Source organism: Podarcis muralis, chromosome 5, assembly GCF_964188315.1.
Source record: "Podarcis muralis chromosome 5, rPodMur119.hap1.1, whole genome shotgun sequence".
Classification (NCBI taxonomy): Eukaryota; Metazoa; Chordata; class Lepidosauria; order Squamata; family Lacertidae; genus Podarcis; species Podarcis muralis.
Window position 1 is genome coordinate 80,836,045 of NC_135659.1, and position 12,206 is coordinate 80,848,250.

Consider the following 12,206-nt stretch of genomic DNA (forward strand, 5'->3'; position numbering starts at 1 on the left):
ACCGCAGACTTCAAACGCATTCCGGCAGCCTCTTGTGACAGTTTTACAAGCGGTAATTACCCATAACCTGTGGCAAATTGGTATTTTGGGACCCCAGCTAATTGATTTATTGGCCCCCAATTAGCTTTTTATGGCAGCCCGGTCCGGCACGCTTCCCTCAGCTGCGCCGCTCTCAGCTACGTCGTCCGGTAGCTCCAGTCACACCTTAGCAGAGATAAACACAGCGGTGATGAACTGTCACGTCCTTCACTTAGCTTCCAAACAAACACAGAGTCCAAGTTTGTCCATTTCAGCTCTTTATTCCGACATTCCCCCAGGGATTTCTCCTGGGCTCCTTTCAGCCATTACCGGCTACGTCTTTCTCCCTCAACGACCAGAGGAGAACAGAACAGAAACTCCTCCCAGACTCCTCCCAGCTTCTACTGCTGACGTCTGAATGTTGAGGCATCATGGGAACTTCTTAACCAGTTAAGTTCCAACCTTAACATGTATGTATGTATAATTTTGCCCACAATATTTATTTATTTTACAAGATTGCTTAATTCTGGAAAGGTCCCAGCTTATGTTATGTAAAAAGTACCTTTATAAACAGAATTGGTTTTGTTCCATTTAGCAATAAACTTGGAAGACGCACTAGGAAAAACATGGGTTTATAAATAAATAGACAAAGGAGACAGTATAGTCTTAATGAACTCAATTAAGAGAAACCTCCCACCCATTAAGAGCCTGACTGGTTCTTATGACCACAAACATTCCACCCTCCCAGAAGTCGCTTTCAGACACAAGGAACTGTAAGATACCGTGACATTTTAAAGTAGCTTCTTTCTGGAGAAACTTTGGCAAGAAGCACAGACGTCTATGTTTTTATAAATGTTGGTTGATGTTTCTCTGTGAGTTAAGGTATGAAAACATAACACTGCTCCAAGTTTCCCTTTCCTTTCCATAAATGTATGCTAAAGGGTATTTACTGATTACGGGATTCACGAGGACCAGGATTTAGTTGAAATTTCATTCCAGTTTCAAACCCTGGAGCTTAGAGTAGCATCTGAAGCAAGGGCAACAGGGATGAAACAAAATCTGAGGACTAAAACAGAGCAAAATGTAACCAGGGAGTGCCTGGGGGTGTATTACTCAAGGAAAGTTGTTCCTGCAAAGAAATTAAGAGGTTTGGAGAAGCCAAACAGGATATGTAAAGCCAGTTCCATGTTAGTTCCCAGAACGCTCTTGTCTCCAGATTGGAAACAGCAGTAGGCATGGTTCATTGAGAAGGGCGAGTATGCTTAACCAGGGTTTTGTTCTTCAAGTTCTTGCATTTAATTATTTTAAAATTAAAAAAAACATTTATTCAATACAGCTTTGTCCCCAGCCAGAGTATCACAGGATGATCACTCCAGTCCTCAATTCCACATCACTGTCATGTTGGCTTACCAAATATCCTCAAGAGGAATCCAACTACCAATCTGGTTGGCTAAACATTTTCAATCAATATATCCCCTTCCACAGACACCTCTGTGATGATGATGGCATTAAAATGCCCTGCTCTTCTTCAATAAAACAGAGTAAGCTCCTATATAGCTACACTTTCTATAAGGAAGCCTTGCAACTTGCCAGCTTTGCCTCCAAACCTGACACAACCAAGGTCATGCTAACACAGCACCACGCTTATTAATACATCATCAGCAAACAATAATTTTTCAAATACAACTAATGAATCACAATCAGCCAAGGGCACAACCAATAAGCGAAGGGCACAACCAAATAGGCCCTTCTCCTTGTTGTCCCACTAGGTCTCGCTGAGTTCACTGAGTTACTCCTGGCTCAGTTCATACATAATACCAAGCTTAGTGTGGATGCATGAGTGTGGAGGTTCCTGGAAAGGAGATCACGGCAGCAGTTGCACTCCTTCCTTGGTCACCCTGCTGCCAAGCTGCCTGCAGCTAAGCCATGTTTTGGCTTGTCTGAACCTGGGGCTCCTGGTTTGTCTGATCCAGAAAAACTGTGAGCAGTAAATTCAAGAGTAATCCTTGGTTACAGCTCCTGATTTGTCTTGAGCAAGACAAACCAGGAGCTCAGGTTCAAATGACATGCTACACCAAACCATGCCTTAGTCTTGGGTAGCATAACAAGAGGACTGGGGAAGGAGCACAACAGCCATGATCTCCATTCCAGGAGCTCACAGGTTCATGCTAAGCCACGGTTTAGCTTAGCATTACATGCAAAGTGGGTTATTGTGAGTGCAGAACAATGGTGTGTCCAATGCAGTCCCCATGATTCTTAATTCTGTGTTACAAAATTCAAATTTGGCACTGCAACAGTAATTTGAAGGGGAAGATGAATTCTAGAGGAGAGGGGTTTCCTATTTTTCCAATGGCTCCCCCCCCCCACTCAAAATAGCTCTCAAACTGTGGGGTGGAGAAAAGGAACCATGAGGAAGTGCCGCTTTTCCCTGAAGAGGTAAAATCAGAAGGATGTCAGTGATTATTTTGTGGGGGAAATGACAGCTCTCATCCTATGACAGCTTCCCTCTTCAAACTGTATCTTCAGCAGCTGCATTTCGCAACAGCCGCAAGAAGAAACTCTGGCAAAAACACACACCATAGAATGACATGGAACGTGTAGCTCCACCTTCCAAATTTTCAACAGCAGTTCCGCATGTTAATGGCAGAACAAGATCAAAGCTGGGAATGTGGCATATACACCAGGGCCAGGGTATATTCTTAGGCTTCTATAAATTGCTCGTATTCTCAAGGGAATTATATCATCTTTCCGAAAAAGTCATGGGTTCAATAATGCAGCAAAGCCCTTTCTGTTTCTTTATTTTAGTAATGCAGTCCCCATAAGATCTAAATCTAACATGGATTGCAGAAAGCCTTTGACAAACGGGCAAATACCCTGCTTAGGTTTTTACTGTTCTGACGGCTTCAAGATAAGAATCCCATTTCTTTGCAAATACCAAACTAAATATTACTTCTTGGCTGAAATGATAAATCAATATGAGAAAGCATTATTCTTTAAAGGCAGGTGCTGGCATCCCTTCAGAACAATACATTAGCAATGGAGGAAAAATGAAAGGAGAAGCCTCTTAAGACAATTTAAAAATACACTGAGCAAAGATATATTCAGGTAAAAATAAAGGGAGAAGCAGGGAAGAGAAAGAAAATAGACTTATAATGGTTTGCAGTGTGGCAAGGGAGCATTAAATGTTTGTATTGATTCTTTAGCTTCATTTTTATAGATATGGATACATCCAGGCTGTCTCCCTTTTTTCAGGCTACATCATCAAATATATTGAGGCACGTGAGGGACCAACCATGTTAATTCCTCACAAGAATCTGATCGTTAATGGGGTACCTGAAGGTGTGGAGGTCTAGCAGCTGGTTTATTACAGTGAAGAATGGTTGACATCTTTACGGTTATGAAAGACAGAAACCAAACTAGATCTAAAAAGGCTTTTAGATTAAGTTTTCATGCAGTTCTATGATGTTAACGAAAGTGTTTCAATACACATCAATGGTAAAAATCAAGTTTAGCAATAAATCAATCCGCTGTATAGCTTTTAGTGGATCTCTCCCCAAGGATTCTGAGTCAGTGGAGGATACTTAAATCTATTGTTGCTACTTTTCGGTAGGAAGATATAGGCTATTAGTTGAGAATTCCCATTCTGATCAATTGTTTTCTACAAAAGGTCAAACCATTTATCTTAACACTCACTGGGTAAGGGTCAGGCTTTAATGAAGCAATTTACTGCTGTTGGGTAAGGGATGATAATATATTCCGCATATCCCCCTTTTCTTGAATGGGTTTGCCATCGGATATTGTTATTGATATCTTTTCCATGGGTTTTGGAGACCTGCTTTCTGAACAATTTATTTGATGGGACTCCCTGCCCCCCATGCAGAGAGGGTATCTCTAGCATGTTTTGTTAGTTACTATAAAATGCTGCAAAAATAGAAATTAACATGGGTTGTGGGGGAAGAGAATGTAAAGGAAGAAACACATGCATGGAAAATATGTCAATATTAGTTATGAGGCAATGAACAAGAATGACAAGATTTTTGTCTGGATGCATAGCAAGTCTGGATTAATGGCTAGCATTCGTCTATGGCTTCCCACCAGTGCAAGGATTTCTGCAACAGACTTTCCCATTCCCCTCCCCTATGTGCACCTCACATCCTCCCAAAATCTCCAGAGGGTTGTAGGGTCCCCTAGATCAGATTTAGGGGGCAAGAAGGACAGGTGGGAAATCCTATTCTGCAAATACAAATCCTTCTGCTGACAGAGCATTTCCCTTAGCACTATGTTGAATTCCACCCTGTAGGTTCCACTTTTTGCATGTATACACATGAAATGAGCTGTACAGGTTAGATTCTTGCCATTAGGACCACCTCAGCACAATTCTGATGTTGCCTGCTTCAGAAGCTACCTTCCAGGTATCATTTATAATCATTCTAGGACTATTTGCTGCAGAATAAAACACCCCTTTCTTGGTTCAATGTTGAATTCAGGCCTTCTTTTTTACCTCGGCTGCAATGCATACAGCATAAACAGAGACGTCCCAGTGGGATTAGATCTGGTTTCAGTGGTTAGGAGTCAGCACAGAGAACTGTGACTCAGAAACCAGAGTCCCTATTCCTGGCTCTGACTTATTCTGCAACCTTCGATAATATACTTCAGTTATTTGCCCTTTTGTCTCTTTGACTCTGAGCAATTTTCTTCCCTTTACAATCAACCACTTATTTGCAAAAGGTTACCATTCAGTTATTATTCTAGCAATATTATCTGCTGTTAGGTACATTAGCAGTGGCTGGTGAACTTAAAAAAAATCACCTGTGGTCCTATAGAAAGTATTTCACAGGAACAACACATTGTGTTTAATTGATTGCATTTTGTGCTTAATTGATTTTATAGTAAACTTACGCATGCTTGCATCAGTGACATATAGCAGTAAGGAAAATAAAACCTACAGCTAGTATGTGGGGCAAAAACTATTTGCAGCCCTCTTCCCAAAATGCCCCCCCCCATTGTGTTGAAGCCAGGATGGGGTGGGGGGTTCAGTCATGCCCTGACAAAAATGAATACAGTGGTACCTCAGGTTACAGACTCCGCTAACCCAGAAATAGTACTTCAGGTTAAGAACTTTGCTTCAGGATGAGAACACAACTCGTGGTCCGGCGGTGTGGCAGCAGAAGGAGGCCCCATCAGCTAACGTGGTGCTTCAGGTTAAGAACAGTTTCAGGTTAAGAACGGACCACCGGAACAAATTAAGTACTTAACCTGAGGTACCACTGTACAGATAACAACTTTTCCTGAAAAGGTTAAAAATACCGTAAGTCGTCACTCCTTCATATTATCAGTCTAACCAGACCTTATCCAAGGAGGAAACAGGAATCCTTGCAGTAAAGCTCAACGAAGTTCTCAGGCCCAATTCAAAGTGCTGTTTTTGACCTTCAAAGCCTTGGGACCCAATACTTACAGGGATGTCTTTCCCCATATGAACAAGGATGCTGGGCTCACCATTTGAGGCCCTTCTTGGTGTGCCACCTCCAAGGGAGGTCCAGGGGGTGGGGACAAGAGAATTGGCCTTTTTTTTTTTTTTTTGTAATCGCTCCCAAACTATGGAAATGCTCTTCCCAGGGTGGCCCACCTGGCACCAACTTTCAACTTTCTCAGGTTTTTCATGATGTGGAAGCTGTTTTTGTTTCCCCATGCATTTGGAGAACACAGATGATTTATATTGTTGAATTCTAAGTGTGTTAACATGCCTATGTAATTTTTATTACTGAATCTTTTTGTGGCTGTTAAGGATTTTTGTTGTGGGAATGGCCATATAATGCACCTAAACCACTTTGTGGTTCTTTACAATCAAGAGGTGTACAAATTTTACGAATAAAATAAAGTAATAAAATAAAATAAGCCAGTCGGAAATTCTGAAGAAGAAGCTGAGTTAACCTGTCTAATCAGCTATGCCCTTGCTCCCACTTGAACACCATGTTACTCTTGACTCCAGGAACAAGGAACAGACCTCTCTTCCCAAGTCACATTCTTTCTTTTAAATGCTATCTCCTGGAAGGAGATACAGCCAACAAGAAAGAAAGAAAAACCCAAGCAGATCATTCCTTTTGTAACTGTTTACATAAGGAGACTTTAGCAGAAACAGTTTTTTGACACCAATAAATCCTCACTGCAATGAGTCCTTTGTTTCCTCCTTCAATCTTCTTTTGCCACGCCCTGTTCAAGAGTGGCCACGCTTTAATGCACCGATGACTCAGCCTGCAAGTGGCAGATCTTCCATAGACTAAACCTTCAACTTTTAACTTGACATGTTTACTTAAGTTGCTTTCCTGCTCAACTTCCAGCAGCACACAAGAAAATACAGGGACCGCTCTATATGGGTAGGGTCCTTTGGCACACAACAACAACAACTCCTCACTGTCTGTATATATCAAATGCAGTGGTACCTCAGGTTACATACGTTTCAGGTTACATACGCTTTAGGTTACAGACTCCGCTAACCCAGAAATAATGCCTCAGGTTAAGAACTTTGGTTTAGGATGAGAACAGAAATCGTGCTGTGGCGGCAGCAGGAGGCCCCATTAGCTAAACCTGTGCTTCAGGTTAAGAACAGTTTCAGGTTAAGAATGGACCTCCAGAACAAATTAAGTACTTAAGCCGAGGTACCACTGTATGGAGATATGACCTCACAGCCTTAATATTTGGCTGCCTCTTATCACACAGGCATTTTTTTTTTTAAAGACAGCAGTCAACATTAATGCAGAAAGGGTCCTGGCAAAGTATTCTATAAAGGTAAAGGTACCCCTGCCCGTACGGGCCAGTCTTGACAGACTCTGGGGTTGTGCGCCCATCTCACTCAAGAGGCCGGGGGCCAGCACTGTCCGGAGACACTTCCGGGTCACGTGGCCAGCGTGACAAAGCTGCATCTGGCGAGCCAGCGCCGCACACGGAACGCCGTTTACCTTCCCGCTGGTAAGCGGTCCCTATTTATCTACTAGTCTTCAACAAAACCTGTTTTTCCCAATCATGTCCAGCACATTGCCAGTTGCAAATTTTTTATTTTTTCATTTTTATGAATATAACAAGTGGGTACATATTTGTATACCAATTCGGTGTAGTGGTTAGAGTGTTGGACCAGGGTCATCTTACTCAGCCATGAACCTCACTGGGTGACCTTGGGACAGTCACTGTCTCTCAGCCTAACCCACCTCACAGGGTTGTTGTGGGGAGGTAGGGAACCACACGCACCATTTTGAGCTCCATGGAGGAAAGGTGGGATATAAATGTAATCACACACACAGCTTTGCTCTCTCAAACACCCATCCACCCACAGGTCTAGAAAATGAAATGCTGTCCACATGCTATGCTTGCTTACTCCCATTCACCAAAGTGTGGGCAAAACCCAATTTATGCTGATTCACCCAACCACAGAAAGTAGCATTTCTCCACTGCTGGTAGCAGTAGCAATATTAAACCTGGCTACATCTGCATCTGCCTGGATTTTATTCCTCTTTCGAAACCTCTGCTGCTATTGCTACCGGGAAAATAAATGCCACAGTGCAAATAAAGGAACAGGTTAAAAGATGATCACTGTGGTCAAAATTCATCTGCAGTCATCCACTCGGGTGGAGCCAGGGATAGCAAATGGAAAGCAGAATTGGAAAACCTGCAAGACAACTTATGATGGAAGAAGAGCTTCCTTGTTAGCTGTGATGCTGACCACAGAAAAGTAAAAATAAATACAATGTTCAAAGCTAGGAGAAGTGGCTAAAGACAATAGTCCGTGCAGGAGTTCATTCAAAGACTTTTTAAGCATTATGAATCTAAGCTGAGAGTTGAACTGAATTTTTGAAAAGCAATTCAGCACAGAAGGACTATGACAAGGCAGTGTGGGGCAGGGAACAGAATATCGGATTCCAGGATCTCTGACCAGGGCTGTACCAAGGAGGAGAGCTACAGAACAGTTTGTTTACTAGAAACTCAAGGCCCAGCAACTGGAACCAAATGCAAAATGGTGGCTGTGGGATGAAAGAGCCAGATGCAGAAGGTGTCATGTGCCCCTCAGCTTTGTCAGGATTTGGCATGGTTTAGTCAGGATCTGGCAAGGATCTGGCATGGTTTAGCATTCCTGAGTGAAGGCTGATGAAGGAGATGAAGCAAAGGGGATGGTTGAAGGCTAGCACTCAGGGATGGAAGACAGAGCTCCCCACCTTTCAATCCCTGAGTGTGAGAGAGGGGGCAGCTAGTCTGGCAGCTCTTTCCACTGCCCTTCCTGCAGGGCCTCCGTGGAGGGAGAAGGACCTCAACCAGTTGGTGGTAGTGGTGGAGCAGGAAGTGATGGCAATGGAGTCGGGGGCAAGAAACAGTCACGATGTCTTTCCCTACAACTCTCCCCATTTCCAAGTGACTACAAAACTTGCTGCAGTGGAAACCCAAGTGAGATGAGCAGTGTTAGAAACTGAGATATGAAAGCTAGGAGCTAAATGGCACCTTAAACCTAGGTCAGGCTTCCTCAACCTCGGCCCTCCATATGTTTTTGGCTTACAACTCCCATGATCCCTAGCTAGCAGGACCAGTGGTCAGGGATTATGGGAATTGTAGTCTCAAAACATCTGGAGGGCCGAGGTTGAGGAAGCCTGACCTAGGTTATGGGCGCAACAACAGAATGTCTAGGTGCAATTTTTTTATAAGAAGAATTTAAAGCTGAAAATGAATAAACTGCAGCTAGAATCTTATGTTCATTTTTCACATGGCCTAGTCCTCATCTGGAGACTGCAAAAAACAAATCCATGCTTCCCCTGCCTGCCCACCCCCCATATTCTTAAGAGGGTCTCTCCTCCAGTCTTCGGAGAGCGGCTGGAAGTGGGGAGGTAGAAAAGGTCCTCCTTTCCTTCCACTCTGCAGTTTTAATCTGAAATATACTGCACCCAGAGCTCAGAAACTGCTCGAGCTAATGATATTCCTTGTCGCAAAACGTGCCTAGAACAATGGGAGTTTCTAACGCTGGAGATGAGTAAAAGAAGTGTTGAAGGCCCGCTCTGAAAGAATGCAAAACATGCATCCAGAGAGTGCTTTCTGATCCTCTGGCTAAGTGCAACACAGCAGTCCAATGACATCACCCATTGATTTTTGGTGGCTGTGCAGATGTTCTTTAAGCTGGTGGTGACAGAATGATTGCCCATTGCTGAGAATGATTCTGCCTGCGTGAGAATTCCCTGATGAAATCCTAAATGCACTCTGTGCTCTACAGGGACCACAGAGAAAAAGAAATAAGAAAAGCTTACAGCGAACTTTATTTACTCTACAGTGATCGAAGGAGAAAGAAGAAATGAAACAGATAGCTCATAACCTTTTAAACAACAATAACAAAATATCCTCTTTTTGGAGCATTTTGACATGGTACAAGCATGTTATTGTTCTGCTTTGACTGATAATATATAAGGTTTTTCTGCATTATTGTACTATTGGATGCTCAGTTTGTGTATTATGTTATGGATTATGATAGATATTGTGCTTTTAATCAGGCGTTTGGTACTTCTGAATTTTGCTTTTTATTAGTTTGGAATTAGCCTGAGGTTTGTACAGTGGTACCTCAGGTTAAGTACTTAAGTTCCAGAGGTCCGTACTTAACCTGAAACAGTTCTTAACCTGAAGCACCACTTTAGCTAATGGGGCCTCCTGCTGCCGCCACGCCGCCGGAGCACGATTTCTGTTCTCATCCTGAAGCAAAGTTCTTAACCCGAGGTACTATTTCTGGGTTAGTGGAGTCTGTAACCTGAAGCGTATGTAACCTGAGGTACCACTGTAATAGATTTTGTTTATATGTTCCAAAATCTAGGTGTGGAACCACCAGTTTGCAGACCTAACTTGGCCCATCATGTCAAGTTTGATATAGTGTGCATCATCATCATCAACAACAACAACCCACTCTTTACCCAGGGCGAGTTACAACAAGTGAAACACAACATTAATATTAAAATATTACACGATATTAAAAACAGCTTAAAACAACTTAAAATAAATAATAATAATAATAATACATGGCACCAGGTCTGGGGTGGGTAAAGGTGGGGTTTCAAAGGTACAACCAGGAGCTGAGGGTGGTCTCCCAATTGTTTCTTTGCCGGAGCAAGGTGTGTAGCAAGGTGTGTTTCAAACACCCTATCAGCTGATGGATGCTAGGAACACACCTTGCTCAAGCAGCAGGAAGCAGTTTTCATTCAATGGAAACCACTCCCCCCCCCCCCACCCGGTCAGTGCTGTTCGTCTCTCTCAACCTCTGAAGCGGCACAGGAAGGTTTGCAAAAAGCCACTTTGCGCAGCGCTCTGACATAATCAAAGGGATAAAAGCATATTCAAATGAAAACGATGGTTTGCAAGGTGCACTCACTAGGTGCAGCTCAATATCCGGTGAGTTTTCACTGCATATTACCTGAACTTATTCACCTAGAATCAATACTAGGAATTCAGAGCTGCGAGTGAGCATGACACAGTTTTTCACAATTTGGCTCCAGAATCCTCAGACAGCTGGGATTGGCATGATCAAACAACAACAAATCCAGTACGCACAGAAAGGACAAAAGCAGGTGTTAACTTTTGTCTGTGGCACATTTTGTAGGCCCCAAAACATTAATGCCCTTATTAATAAAACAAAAGGAAACAGCTACAGAGTAATAGGGTGTCTACACTTCCCTCAATTTATTCCATCGCAGACTAATACAGGGTCTTTATTTGAGCAGAACAAAGCAAGGAAATTATCTAATTTGTTCAAAGACACGTTCCTAGTCTGGCTGCTGAGTAGAAGCAACACGAGAAGCTAGAAAGTAATGTTACTATGTTTACTAGTCAACTTTTAAATTGCAGTAACACCTCAAGGCTTCAGTCTAGACAGGCAACTCTATTGTTCCACAGAGCATAAGTATTAATTATTGCTCTTCACCTCCCAAAATAGCATTCTGACACAAGAATGGTATGAAAACACACCCGCTTGACTTGCCATAAGATGGCAATGATTACACTACGTTAATCACAAGGTCTCCTGCCAGCCTGCAAGACAGAAATGTGGATCCAGAGTTTGCTCCAAAGTAGTGGTGGGCGTTAGCTCAAGCCTCGAATGTTGTAACTCTCAATGCTGCAGAAGTGCAACAATGGCTCCGAGACCCCTAGACTGGAGGCTCAGCTACATTAGTTAAAAAACCAGTGTTCTGAATTTGCTATAAACATGCAACACCAGATGGCACTGGAGAGCAAAAAGAAAAATTCTATGCGATTTTCCATAGTGTTTTTCTTTTCTTTTGCTATACTGATTTAATTTATGACTTATTTATAGTGTTTTCTTCTTGTGTGTAGACCAACCCTGGATTCAGGGTACTGTTGGTGACAAGCTACTTCAGTGGAATAGTTCAAAATGCAGGCGGTAGTTGCAGCGTCCTCTGCCATAAAGGAAATAAGAGAGCTTCAGAGGGACATGATGGATGTTGGCAGCTGTTTTGGTAGACCAAATTCAATACAATTTTGGAGAGAAAGCAACGGTATGGAGGAAAGGGGCTTAGATGATAGGGATTTTGGATTTGCAAGGGTAGTGTTCAGGCACAGGGGAGGGGAAGATGGTGATTAGAGATGTGCTGTTTGAGCAGGCAAGATGAGGAAGAAAAGCAGTATGGAATTGGGAGATATATATATATATCTCATGTGTTCCTCCACCATCAAAATGAGTGAATAAAGAATGGATGAGATAGGTGCTGGGTAAACAATATGAGCCTCTAGCCCATCTGAGTTAGCACCTCTGTTTTAAAGTAATCAAGACTGGCCCAAGATAGTTTGAATCCCAAGACAGAGGTCCAAATGCTGTCACTTTCCACACACCCAAACTAAAATGCCCATCTACAAGCATTCTGCCCAAGTGGCATTGAAAGGAACAGGAGTTGCGTAACAACATTCGTTTGATCTTGTGCAATTCTCACTTCTTTCAAACAAGACTTGAGCAGAAGCACTTCCTGGTAGTAATGATGGGTGAATCTGTCCATTTTGGTTTCTTTTAGTTCCTTTCATCCCTCCCACCCCCAATCTTTTTTTCAGCTAATCACATTTCCACATCCGTTTGCAAATTTCGACAGCATTTACGTAAGTACTCATTTCTCCAAATAGACACATTTCTTACAAGCAATTTCCCCTTTTGCATGTTGCTTTCACTA

The 12,206-nt window shown here is 42.6% G+C and overlaps 1 protein-coding gene across 8 annotated transcripts in view; it reads right to left on the minus strand.

The window, feature by feature from the left end:
• SULF2 (sulfatase 2) overlaps positions 1-12,206 on the minus strand; it is a 284,708-nt gene that overhangs the window by 64,421 nt on the left and 208,081 nt on the right. The gene's annotated exons all lie outside the window — the stretch shown is intronic.